This window comes from Parambassis ranga, chromosome 2 (genome assembly GCF_900634625.1).
Source record: "Parambassis ranga chromosome 2, fParRan2.1, whole genome shotgun sequence".
NCBI classification, from domain to species: Eukaryota; Metazoa; Chordata; class Actinopteri; family Ambassidae; genus Parambassis; species Parambassis ranga.
The window spans coordinates 19,894,958-19,908,683 of NC_041023.1; the positions used below are offsets into that span (position 1 = coordinate 19,894,958).

The 13,726-nt window shown below is 41.4% G+C and overlaps 1 protein-coding gene across 2 annotated transcripts in view; it reads right to left on the minus strand.

Annotated features, from left to right (window-relative positions):
* The window catches only part of nrcama (neuronal cell adhesion molecule a), a 41,466-nt gene extending 29,067 nt beyond the window's left edge, over window positions 1-12,399 (minus strand). For both annotated transcript variants that reach the window (XM_028399396.1, XM_028399397.1), the window contains exon 1: window positions 12,195-12,399. The gene's annotated coding sequence lies outside the window, so the exon portion shown is untranslated. The remainder of the gene's footprint in view (window positions 1-12,194) is intronic.
* Window positions 12,400-13,726: the final 1,327 nt, after the last annotated feature.

Below are 13,726 nucleotides of genomic sequence, written 5' to 3' on the forward strand. Positions count from 1 at the left end.
AGAATGCATTTAAATCTACAATCAACCTGCAGAACGCTTCTCCAGGTGGTAACATTCATCTCAGTGAGTTGACAAAGACAAAAAGTGTGTGCAAGAGAAGTATAAAAAAAGAAAAGAAAGAAAGAATAATTGGGGCACCAGTCAAATAATATGTAGGGCTTTAAGCATGATCATCTGTTTGTCTGTGCACGCTTAACACAAAGTGACTAATTACACTCCACTCCGCGGTTGCCCTTCATTGAATGTGAAAGCTCTAAAGCATGTGCTTCACTAGACCGGCTAGACTTGACATTAACAGTCCACTTCTGCACAAGGACTCCAGGCTACAATGGAGACAAAACAGAGCGCCATATAAACAGCAGCATTATGCACTAAGCTCTGGCTCTTATGTGTCGGCTGAATTAACTTTTGTGCACTTTGCGTTTGCATTTACAAGCGCCGTATTTGTTTACAGGCCTTGAGGTCAAATAAATCAGATGCCCCTCTCCGGGTTTTTGCCTCTGCAGCTCTCAGCTTTGTGTTTAGTGGGATGACAAAAGATGCTTTTAATGTCACATGACCTCACCTGAGCAGCTTGGTATGAGTTATTGGGATGCTATGCTGGTTCAGTAATCCAGGGATGTGGTATACTACACATATAGCCATGGAGCTGTGTTTGCTTCCCATCTTTCGCCTTCATTTCCATTAATCAAATTCTCATTGAAACAACACTGACCTGCAGTCAAATTCAGAAGACAAAACAAACCAGAGACTCACAGGCACTGATATCACACTGCTGCCATTTTTAAACTGCTTGGATAAAAATGTTCTAATAATCCTTTGAGAAAAGAGTCTCTGTGTGTGTCCTGATTTCCTCATTATTTGACACCAATCTCAGAACAAAGGAGAACCGACTTCATCTGTCCTTTGACACCTTTGAGAGGAATGAAATCAATATCTCGAGTGTGGTTTCTTTCACACCTATCAATCTCAACTCCTTCCTCAAATTACTACATTTAACACGCTTTCTTTCTAAAGAATAGAATCCAGAAAATCAGCTTCACCCTGTCTGTGGTTTCAAAACTTCAGGCTTCTTAAATTATTACAAATCAATGTCTACATAACTTTAAACAAGTTTAGGTAAATTAATTAGTTTTAGCTTGGTCGAGCATTTTAGCATCTTTCAGCGTATTGTTTTGGATTTCCAATTTTACATGCCTTGCCTCCCAAGCAAGATGGCTCAGACCTGCTGGTTCTGTTCATGTTCTCCTCAGTGCTCCTCCCACATTTGTAAGACATGCATGTTAGGGTATTTAACACCTTAAATTAGACTTAGGTGTGAACGTGAGTGTGACTAGATGTTTGTCGCCATGTGATCCTGTAATAGACTGACAGCCTGTCCAGTGTGTACCCTGCCTCCTGCCCGCTGACCCTCTGCAGGGTTAAGAGAATGGACAGATAGAATTTACATACAGTTAAAAAAAGCTACATGCAACTACATGTAATGTGAATGCTAGGCTGATAGACTAATGCATGAATCAAAGGTGACTTTCCAGATTCATCAGAGAAGTTGTCACTAGAAAGCTTCAACCAATCAGATCACTTCATCAAACCTGGAACCTGAATTAAGCTAACAAATGTATCTCCGAAGCTAATCTCATTCTCTTTCTCTTAGATCTGTTTACATGTTATTGTGTGGTCCTATTTGAGCATACAGTACAATGATGATACTGATACAGATAAACTAAGAAACTAAGAAAATATTACCTTTCCCTCTTTTGGAAAGACCTAACCTGCATTTTTTTAAATTTGCTAAGGTAAAGAATGCAAAAGAATACAACAACCTAGTCAGCTGACTGTCAAAAACCCAACATTGCCACCCATACAAAAATAATAACAGCTACTCTCAGTCCTCACAATACATGTAAGGCTACACTCTGTCATAAACCTATCAAAGTAGCAGACCCTAAGCAGCTCACTATCACCCCATCTGCCAATGAGCACACACATCTCTATTCACTGCTGCCCACAGGGCTCTGCTGCCTTGGCTAGTGGTGCTGAGCCCGTAGCAAGCCAGACAACATGGACCCAGCTGTAAAAGAGAGGCTGTAGCCGTCTCTATACAAAGGCCCCAGTCAGCGCTTTGGTACTCTAAAAACAGATGCTGTCTGAACTAATGAGCGTAGCTCGCAGCAAAGCAGTTGAGGGTTTACATTGGAACAGTATACATCTCTGTCTGTGCCAATGTGTCCTCCATACTGCTTTATTAAATGTTATGCCTCTTTGAGGGATATTTATATTAACAACTTACTTATATTTTTATTATCATGTTAGGTTCAGCAATGTGTTGTGCAGCCTAAAAACAGCTTGCATATTAAAACATGTCTGACCATGAAAATCACTTGGCTCCAGTTAGAATTGATGCCTCCTTCTTTTGGCTGGAGGAGGTTCCGTCTGAAAAAAACGACTGCTGGGATTTTGGATAGATAGATAAACTGAGTTAACTCACTCAGCTCCTGTTAACGAGCTGTGTTAAGGATCACACCGCTGTCTAAAACAGAGGGGCTCTGCTTTGAGCAGCTATGATGCCCTCGGGGTCCCCGACCCTTATCCCTGGATCGATAATCTCAGTGTCAATACAACCTCATGTCCTGACACTCATGGATTAGTGATACCCTATCCACATTATCAATCAGTGTCTTACTGCAAATGTAAGGTTAGAAAAGCCAGTGTGTGAGTGAATTTCAAGGAGACTGACAGAAATGGAATAACTACAAGCCCTTTCACTGAGAAGTCAATAGTACCAGCAGTGCAAGAAACAGGAAAGGAAATGCCATACTTCATCAGTCAGTATTGTATTTTGTGACTGAGCTTTTATTCACCAAAGCAGTGGCAGTGCTTCTAAGCAAGAATATAAAGAGACATATTTGTCCGCATATATATATGTGAGAAGACATCAATTATTCAAACATGAATCATCTCACAGGGGACCAGTCAACCTGGCTAGGTAGCTTCCAGCAAAAGCCCCGTGGTCCCAGCTAGTCAAGAATATTACAGGCTACAGTGTCTTCACTCACAACAGACAATGTCATCACAATGTACAACCTCACCACTACATGCCACTAAACCTGACACAGTGGTCCTTTAATGTCTGAAACAAAAAAGGTTACCAGACATATAATGTTCAAAAAAATCACATCTGTCCACTGTCCAAACCACTATCCGTGTCGTGGTCGTAACAGGGGGAGCAGCGCCCCCTATCTCTGGCAACTTCTTCCAGCTGCTTCTGGGGGACCATGCGACATACTCCCTATAGCTGGTCCTAGCTCAGCCCTGGGTCTTTGCCTAGATATAGCCTCCTATCTAGCCTCAGCTGGCCTTTCTCTTAGGGCAGGAGCTGCAACATTACACTGAGCCTGTCCACGATCCATGGATTTATATCAGTATTTTATTTTGTTGTCAAAAATCACATCAGATACACAATTTCCAACAAATTAATACACTATCTTTCCTAACAGTACTGACAATATGAACATTTAGCTTAGCTACTGTATATTGGCTAACATTAGCAGCAAGCCTGCAGATAATATCTAAGAGGTTGAACCTTTGGTGGAAAGTAAAACACCATCTGCTGGTAAGTGATTAACGTGCTATGTGCTATGCATTTAACACCAACCTTCTGCAGAAGGAGAGATAAATAATCAGTCTTGGATGAGATGGCAAAGACATTATGTCTAACACCACTGTATCTCTTATAAAGACAGAGAAATTCAACACGTACCAACAGAGAATTAAGATGTTAACTGTATCATTGTGGAGCAAACAAGTGACAGTTAGTGTAATTTCACAGTTGCAGGACACTCCCTTGTCACCTGATGGCTTGTGTTACCTGGTTATGTGAGCGCTACACTACCATGGGAAAAGTCGGTGATACCTATTTTAGAACAGTAGCTGCTCTTCCACTTATTAATGGGCCTTTTGTAGAGTGAATATCTCACAGGTAATATATCACATAGCTGTCATGGTTGACTGGCTCGACAAAGCAAAGGGGTTTCTTTCACCGTCAACAAACACCTGTGGCTCTCTTTCCTTTCCTTTGTACTAATAAATAAGTCATCTATAACACAAATGCCTCTAGTTGAAAATATGTAGTCTGAAAAACATTGAAAATAACACAAACAACAATAATATTCTTCAACGTTTTCATTAAAAAAAGAGAAAGATATCTGCTGCTTGCAGGCAGTTCTGGCTTGCAGTTAGCTGGGTAAAGGTTAAATGGGCTTTGTGAGTCATGGATCAGAGCGGAGAGTGGAGGAGAAATGGAGTGGGTTGAGGGTCAATACCAGCAGTGTGCATACGGTGGGAAAATGCTGGGAGGACGCAGGGGAAAAGAAAGCTGGGCAAACAGGCGTAGTGCCGAGCTGTGCGCTGCCCTCCAAGGCACGGAAAGTAATTACAATTTAAAGAAAAAAAAACTACAGCTACTGCTCCACAGCCAAGTCATTAAACAGTCAGTTATCTGTGTGCCTATTATAAACAAGTATCTGTGGCAGAATAACATTGTTGCTTCCATGTGGTCAATGAATAATCTATAAGCAAATAACAGTTAAGATGAATACCACATTATGCATTGCATAATGTGCAGTCCAGCCAGGAATTTTTGACCACTTTGAGTGACAGGTGCTATAACGTTTTACTGTCAGTGGTTACAGCACAAGCTTCTATGCCATTTTCCTGGCAACCATGGTGATGAATCCCACCTAAATTGGAGTCACCACCACTCATTTAGTTAGCCCCAATAATGTGTTTATTTGCTCCTGAAACACAGTTAGCCTTTGTAATATTGCAAATTTACATTAACCGATGGTATTTGTCTCATTTGTCCATTATCAAAATGCAATTTAACCATTTAACCAGGCGACAGACACTTTGACAATATAGTGTGTTTAATATCTGCTGGTTGATGTAGACAATATAAAGCTGATAAAATGATGGAGAAGTCCGTTGTTGACCAAGGCCCTAACTGTCTGCGAAGCTAAGGTATATCTCACCACATCCTTTCTGTAGTCTGATTTCAATCATCTTGTTAGTCACTGCATATCTTTTGCAATCTGAGCAGAGACAGAAGGGTTATCTCATTCCCACAGAGCTGAGATCAAGGAAGCACAGACAGATAGTGTAGTAGAGACTGATCACAATCTGCTCCTTCTCCTAATCGGTGGCAGCCACAGAAAAAACCTTGGAAACAACCAGTCCACTCGAGCAGAACACACTAAGCATAACCTATGTGTACCCTGCTGCACAAACTCTATCAAGGTGAAGGATGCCTCACGTCAAACCGCAATAAACGTAAGTGCTACGGCAACAACAAGGGGTGCATTATGGCAGGGAGCTGCTATAACCCAGCTTACAGCTCTGATAGGACAATGCAGAGGATCTGGCAGCCACCAAAAAAAAATTCCCAGCTCAGCAGTTTTGAGGGTGAAGAAGCTGGAAGACAGATCACCCGGAGTGGCAGGGTGCAGCATTTACACTGATGTGAAATGCCATTGACTTATAGGAGCGGACATCCAGATGCATGCAATGATGCAGAGTAAAAAGAATACAAAGGATATTCTTCCAGTAAGTCAAAGACATCACAGCCGCTCAGAGGACAGCTCAGAGGCAAACACACATATTTACTACAATGGAGGATTTGAGCTGAAATTTTACGGGGGTTTCCGTCCACCCTGCGCTGCACAGTTGAAGCATGTGTAGCTCTTTTCAGCTCAAATAACATTAAAAGCTGAAGTAAAGACATATAAAAGCATGTTTAAGGGCCACAAACATGAGGCTCTGTGTGTGTTTAATTGGTTTATCAGTTAACGGACGCATCTTAAGCTGATAGATGGCTCTTCTACACTGCTTCTGTTTTCTGTCCCCGCTGCACAGTTTATCTTTTTTATACAAAGACATTCTTTCAGTGGGAGCAGAGGGCTCTCATTGAAGGCGGACTGGCCTCAGAACGGCCTTCGGTCCGGGGTCAGACGAGTAGGATCGAGGACAGGCTCCATTGAACTAGAGTCGCTTTTCCCCCAAACTCCTGCACATATTGATGATTAGCAGATGCTCAAGATGAAGTGTCCCTGAAACAAGTGGGGACAGACGCAGTTATTTTAGGAAAAGATGTGCCCTAAGGTGTAAGAAATGACATCACTTATACCATAGGGGGCATCTGTTAAACTCTGCAAGGTCAATATGAAACATATTCTGTCATCAGATGGTGTAATTCAGTTCTAGAACTCTTATATTTGGTACAGAAAAGCTGTATCCTTGGTGCATACGTCCATAAGGGAGTGTAATCTCAGACTTCCACAGATGTCCACAGACGTCCCTGTAACCCAGCAGAACCATGAACATCATGGCCGTTAAAGGTAAGGTAATCAGCTTCATAGGCAGTTTAAATATTGGACAACTGTGATGGCTGACCATATCTGATGTTAATATTGGATATCCTATAGTGGGACAATGGGGCAGATAGATAGGGCCAATCTGTTCACTTTAAATATATTTACACACTTTATCCACATATTTCTATATACAGTAATAAAACGGGGTGGCTTAGCCAACAACTTCAATGGCTACTTGCAAAAACTGCAAACAAAATGGTATTAGATTGCCAATGTTTATAGGTTGATACACAAAGCCCATGTGTATCATTATCAAGACTCAAATAAGTCAGATCTAGGGCTGCAACAAATGACTATTTTAATAATCGAATACCGATTATTTTTGCGATTATTCGAGTAATTGGATCACACGTAAATGTCATAGTTTTCCCATAATACGGATAGCGGCCTGCTTTGGGCCGCTGCTTTGTCATTGCTTCAATCTGCGCCCGCCTCCATGCCCGGAGCCAAAACTGTGTGTGCACCTACAAACCGCTCAGCCGGGTTTCAAACCCAGGTTCTCTTGTACCCAAAACGAGCCAGAGCCAGAGAATCATTCTCGATGACATTGTCGATGCATTTTGCCCTCGAATAATACTCGAATACCTGAATAATCATTGCAGCCCAGGTCAGTGCCTTTCTAATGAAATGTCTCCTGATTTCTGCATAAACTGAGAACGGTAGCTTCAATCAACACACAAAAACGAGTGTCTATCTGAGCTGTCCATGCCTGCAGGGCTCTGCATCCTGGCCTTTATGATGACATGTGTAGGTGTGGTATGAATACAGTCTGCTTCGGGCCAGAGAACAGCGTAAAAAGCAATACATAATTACACACTCTGTAAATCATGTGTGACAACCTTTAAGATAATTTTTCCATCAGACTAATCTCTTCTCATGACTAGAGGTAAAAAAAAAAATAACAAAACAGTGATGATGCAGATCTCCTCAGTATAAAGTTGAAAAAAAAAATCACTCATTTCTGACTGATTCAATTATACAATGTTTAATAATCGCTGTTAAGGCTGGTTGGTTCACACTAGTCATGTGATGCCGGTGCCTGGGACCAATTGGATGTCTGGTGTGATAAGAGGAGCCCTTTAATGGGTTTTTTGACCTAAATCCTCACTAATCATTTTAGAGCTGTGACAAAGATTCTGTTAGATGGAGGTGGGAGGGGGGGAGTAATATTATTTTTAAGCCTCCTGTACAATGAATTAAGCTTTCACCGCTGGGATTTTAAACATTCCTCCTTTGTTTCCTTAAAACAAGAGGATATGCAACCATATGGCCTCCATAGGATTCAAAATGCCAAAACCTGACGCTTTCTGTCACAGTCATCTGCCATGTTGCACTGGCAGTCTATTGTAGCCGCAGTGATAACAAATGCTCCTGCATATGACTCGGGTTATTAAATCAAATCAGCCATTCTGACAGATATGTTTTTACACTCAGCTAGTAACAGCTACTACCAGTCTGGCAGCTCCCCTGCCCTCACCCACTCACCCATCTGTTGTCCACCTGATCCACACAAACAACACATTGATGCCACTCTATCTGAAAGGACTGACAGTGTGAGATAAAAGAAGCAAAGAACGGTGACCTTTTAAGCTCATTTATGGTCTTTGTATCTGGTTTATGTTCCTATGTGTGTAATTCAGTGCCCTGGCACAGCTGGCGATCACAGCAGCATTCTAGTTTATCTTATCTCAGTTATCTTTTTTACTTTCCTCCTTATTAAATCCATTTGTCTTCTCTTCACTCAGATGAACTAACAACTTGTGAAAGGTATCAGAAAAGATACCAAAGTGATCATCTGAAATCTTTTGTGCAAAAACTGGGTCTCCTGCAGCTTCTGGCAATAACATCATTTTCTAAAAAAAACACAATTAAAAACCATCTGTCTGGTATGGAAAGCTGGGAGAAGAACAGCATCTGCTCTTACGGGTGAACCCAAATGTCACACTCCAGCTTTAACCCGTCTGCATTTTCCAATTCATCAATCTTCAGCCACTCGTGCTAATTTAACGTGTCTCCGTGCCTTAATGAAAATGGCCACCCAAACATGTTCGGCTGTGAGCCAAAGGGGCTGCAGCAGCAAGGGTGAGGGGGGGTGGTGGTGGTGGTGGTGATGGTGTTTTCATTCCTCCTCCCACGCCAAACCTGCCATCATCGCTGCAGGGCGTTATTAACCCAAAGCTCAAAGAAGGATCTATGATGCTAATTGTGTGCATTTATTTGGCTGCAGCTTCCACAGCGGCTGAGATATGTTCCAAGGAGTTTATAAATCTGGACAAAAAAGCCCAGGATGCTCCTGTTATGACTTCATTAACATGTGTACCTGCATACTGATGACTGCTCAGGCTAGGGATGAGCTTTACAACTGCTCGGGATGAATTAAACCACAAAGAAAAAGGCAATGTTTCCTTCCGGTGCCTGAAGCAATGCAGGGTGTGAGACAATGTTACAGAAACACAAACAGTCTGGTATGGATGTTATGGACTACATGCCAAGATCCGCCTACGGGTGCTAATGTTACCAAAAAAAAATCTGTCCTAGAAAAGCCTTACAAAATATACTCACTAGCTAATTTGACATGAAGCAAATATTTCTAGGTAAACAACATTAGCTTTAGTCCACACTTAGCCAACAATTTGGGCCTGCTATGGCTTCTTATCTGGGATTTGTACACTAATGTCCATATTTTCAGGATGGCCTAGCTTTTTTTTTTAAAGTACATTGTATTAGCAGGGCTTTTATGCTAATAAATACTGTTTGGTCAGGATAATTTTGACTAGAAATAGAAATCAAAATGCTACATCTACAGTATTGGTGCCCTATTATAAGATCTAAATAAAAAATACCATTTTTTGTAGTGTTTACATGCTGTTATTGGCAAGTTAACGTTTCTGGTTCATAAAATTTACTGTGATGTTCCTACATTAGTCCTAGTAAAACATAAATATGCCGACCTGAACCCTTATCCCCCCACAATGTATGATTACACATCTCCCTTGTCTCCGGATTGTGCCATCACTTAAGGTGATGGTGGGCAGAATGCACCTAAGCCGCCCATATAAGCTCCATCACCCGAATTCTCGCCTAATGGGCCGTGGATAAATGGGAGAGCGGGAGAGTGACGGCGACACTGCATCTGCCATGAGTAATGGCTCTGTGCTGGCTCTGACAGAGTGCCCAAATGTCACAGGAGACTGAAGTCGTGTCAGCTGATGTCTCATGGTGGAGGGAAAAAAAAAAACATGGCGCCAACGGTGCCAACATGTCATGCATGATGGTTTTTGCTAATATCAAAATAAGAAGAACGCACTAAGGGCCATTCTCTAGTTGTCACTGTGGGAAAACCACATGAATTCCTCCTCCGTTCTGTTCAGGTGTCTTAATGGAACTTAGCCATTTTTTCTTTTTACACCTGTTCTTTTCCTGCTGTGGCTTGTCAAAATATTTTCAGCCTGTTCTTTTGTGGAGTTGCACTGATGCAAAGCAACACTGTGGAATGAATGAGCGCTTTCCAGTAAGGAACTGTGTAAAATGTTTGTTTTTTTTTCCCTGATTTGATTTATTTTTTCCGGTAAAAGAAATAAAAACAAAGCCACAGTGAGACATGTCATCTGTGCAGTCTTATTATTTTACAGGAACAAAGACTGAAGTGCTGACTGCAACTTTTAAAAAATGTAGGTTAGCAGGCTGATATTAGCATTCTGGCATCTGCTTTCTTCCACCCTGCAACAGCAATAAATAAGAAGCCAATAGAGTCGTCCTATGGTCAGACTGAACACGCTGTTGCATGCCATATCTGATACATCAGAGTGTTACCACAACAGCAGATCCTGCCTGCAAATATTAGCGCTGCATGAAACAACTCCACTGTGACACACTGACTCATTCATGTTATCACAATGATTCCTAATCCACATGGATGGACCTGAGGTCACCTGTGGACTATTACCAGTATTCAAACTTATGCAAAGAATGTGGTTGTACCATTTCCTTTACTTTGCAACACACTCTGCATGCATGCCCCTGCATCACAATCACAACATGAAGAACCCCACTGATGAGCCTCACAGATCAATATCAGCCTTTCTTTATAACATAAAGCAGAGAAGAGGCTTTGGCTAACTGACATGGTGCGCTACCCTAGTTTGAGCATGCTTCAACCAGAAATATCAGCAATGATCCAGAGGTTTGTCACCATATTGATGATGTCATCAATCAATCAAAGAACATGGAGCTGAGGTGGGAGTTGCAATAGCTGGACGCCTGCAATATGAGTCGACACCTGACTGTCACTGAAAGCAGTCACGCCCATTATTATGCATTAAACAAGTGAACTTCATTAAAACATATTTATAAACAGGTTGTACAACCAGTCCTTATGAATAATGCCACATTCGTCGACAATAGAACAATCCAATCAATCCACGTTAAATGGAATGGTGGTGGTGGGACAGGCAGCATGGTGGACCACGATCCATGTGTCTGAGGTTTGTGCACCCCAACACTGCTGCACTAAACACTGCAATTACCCATGGTTGGGGTTAGGCATCAAAGCTTTAGTTAAGCCATTAAAAAGCAAGGTGGGTTACATTAAACACATTTTTCAAGGAAAAAAAAAGTTCTCTTCCACCATTTTCAGCTACCATGGTAACCGGTTTTGATACACAAAGAGCTGCAGCCACAGAAATACACACACATGCTCCATTTTCAAAGGACTGAAATATTAATTTCATGTTCGGTTTTGCTTGTGAAGATAGGCTGACATTTTAACATGGCACTAAATGGGGAGGTCCCCCCAGAGGTCATGGGGGAAACTGCAGTTACTGACACTTCACATGGGCTTAGGTGACTGAAACTTGCATAAATGATCATTACCACAATAATATAGTCAATTTGTAAGTGGACAAAATGATTTGGACACCATGCACTAAAGAGTACAACTCTAAACCATCACCCTGAGTCCCTCAAATTAAAAGGCTTAAATCTTAAAAAGAAAAAAACTTTTGTGTATAAAATGACCGAAATGAACATTTGATTGTCATCTTTGTCTTTTTCTCTGTGAGAGACAGCTGAACAACATTGAGACAAGCCTGGAAATGCCATATGATCCTCCATCATAGATGGCTGTGGTGTGGATCAGTAATGAAGAATGGGACTGTTCTCTTCTCTCTTCTGTCCCAGAAGAATGGGACAGGCCTTCAAGGAATTGCAGGCCTTTGCTGCAATTCCTTTAAGTCTGAACACTTGAAATAAGGAGCCGAGCTACAACTGGCAGCATCACCAGCGGACATCAAATAATCCGCTCAGCGCTGTGGGGCCTGCCCGCCTGCCTGCCTGCATGCACCGGCCGGCAGCACGAACCCTCCCTGCATCCATTCAACACAACCATCAACACGCTGCCTTTCCCTCTCCCTGTCTTTTAGATGGTGGGATGCAGTGCGGGTGAGTGCACAGACACTGCAATGAATGTGTCCGTCCTCATACATTAAAAAAAAACACACAACAAAAGAAAAGAAGAAGAAAAACAGGACAGTCGGCGTCTGGCTCCTCCATATTGCTATATTATTTGCACCTGGTCATCCCAGACAACCAACCAGCAGTGTGATGCTGAGGCATTTTTTTAAATAAATAAATAAAAGCACCGGACTGACACAATCACTGCACCATTATTCTCTGGCGACATATCACGATACTCCACGACAACGCGTGGAAATGCAACGATCTCATTTTTACAACAGGAAACAAATGAAGAGGCGCGTTCAAACTCACCGTTTGCTGCAAACCGGCTGCTCCTGCTGCTGCTGCTTCCTCCTCCTCCGGCACTCTCACCGTGTGTGTTTTTGTGTGTGTGTTGATGCTGCTGAAAAATGAGGTGTGTGTGTGTGTGTGTGAAAGACAGACAGAGAGATTGAGGGACCGTGCCCGGCTGGTGTGTTACGTCCCCCCCTTTCAGCCGCTGCAACAGCAAGCTGTGGTCCACACGGATCCTCCGCTCTCCTCCTCACCAGCTCCCCACTGCCGCTGTCAAAAACCAGCAGCGAAAAAGATCGTCGAGGAGTCGAGAAGAGGACGCACTCCTCAGGAAAATACCCGACTCACTTTCCAGTCAGTGGGAGTGAGCGTCCTAAAACAAATAAAATAAATACATAAACAAATACAAATGGCTGTAATATATACCTAGAAATAAATATACCAGTAGAAATATTATTTTTTAATTAATATTAAAGTAATTAATGTATTTATTTTTTTGACACATTTGGCAAAAGTCCAAGACATCACATAGCCTAAGTATGCAATAAAAGTGCAATGAAAGAAATATATAATGCGTTGTGAAATGTGCTGTGAAATAAATGTGGTTTATTAAAAAAACATTTTAGGATAAATAATTCCATAATTCAATGTATTTATGTTTTTTTAATTGTTTGTCGAATTAAAGTAATTTAAGTTCTATCCACTTTCCTCTCATGTAATACAATGTCTTTATTCTAGTAAATAATCTAAATATTGCTTTAAAATATTAAAATTATAATATAATGAAAATTATAAGTTGCTGAAAATAGTTTTCAAGCATTTTCTTTTAACAATACCTCTGGTAAATGAAAAAAATATCAGAGTGAGTCATCTTTACTTTTACACCTATCATTCAGTGTGCGGAAAGAAAAAAACATCAGAACTGCAGCGCCCCCTTTTAATGAGAGGGACCTGCAGACAGAGATGTGTGAAATAAACAAGAACCCTGCAGAGCAGGCTGTAATCATTTCTTATTTTATCCACACAGTCTGCCTATACAGACTAATCACCACAGTCTGGGTTTATTTCTGCTGAGATCACTTTTCATTTAGGATATTTAAAGTTGGAAAAGATAAAGATAAGATAAAAAGGTTCCTCATCACTGGCAGTGACTGGATAAATTAATAATAGGCTGAACACAGATGGTCTCTGATGGGTATATTTAAGCAAAAAGGACCCAATCTTATCATATCATTCAAAAATGTAGCAGAAAAAGGTTTACAGTAGCTCTTTCCCTGTTGGTGGCTGATTAGTTAAATAGATCTGCTTACAAAGCTATCCACTCTGCTAATAATGCTAACAGGCTGCATTTCTGCTAAGGTGGCAGGAAGAGTTCAACTAGAATAAGTACTGATTTTAAAATCAGTATGCGTGTGTGTCCAGCTATCATGTAAAGTGTGTGTTATCATATCACACTGGTTCTAGCTGTATTCTGACATCACAGGTGCTTCTCCATCATCACCACTGCACAGGTGGCCTATGCAGGCTCTGGTACTGTCAAACACTCCACT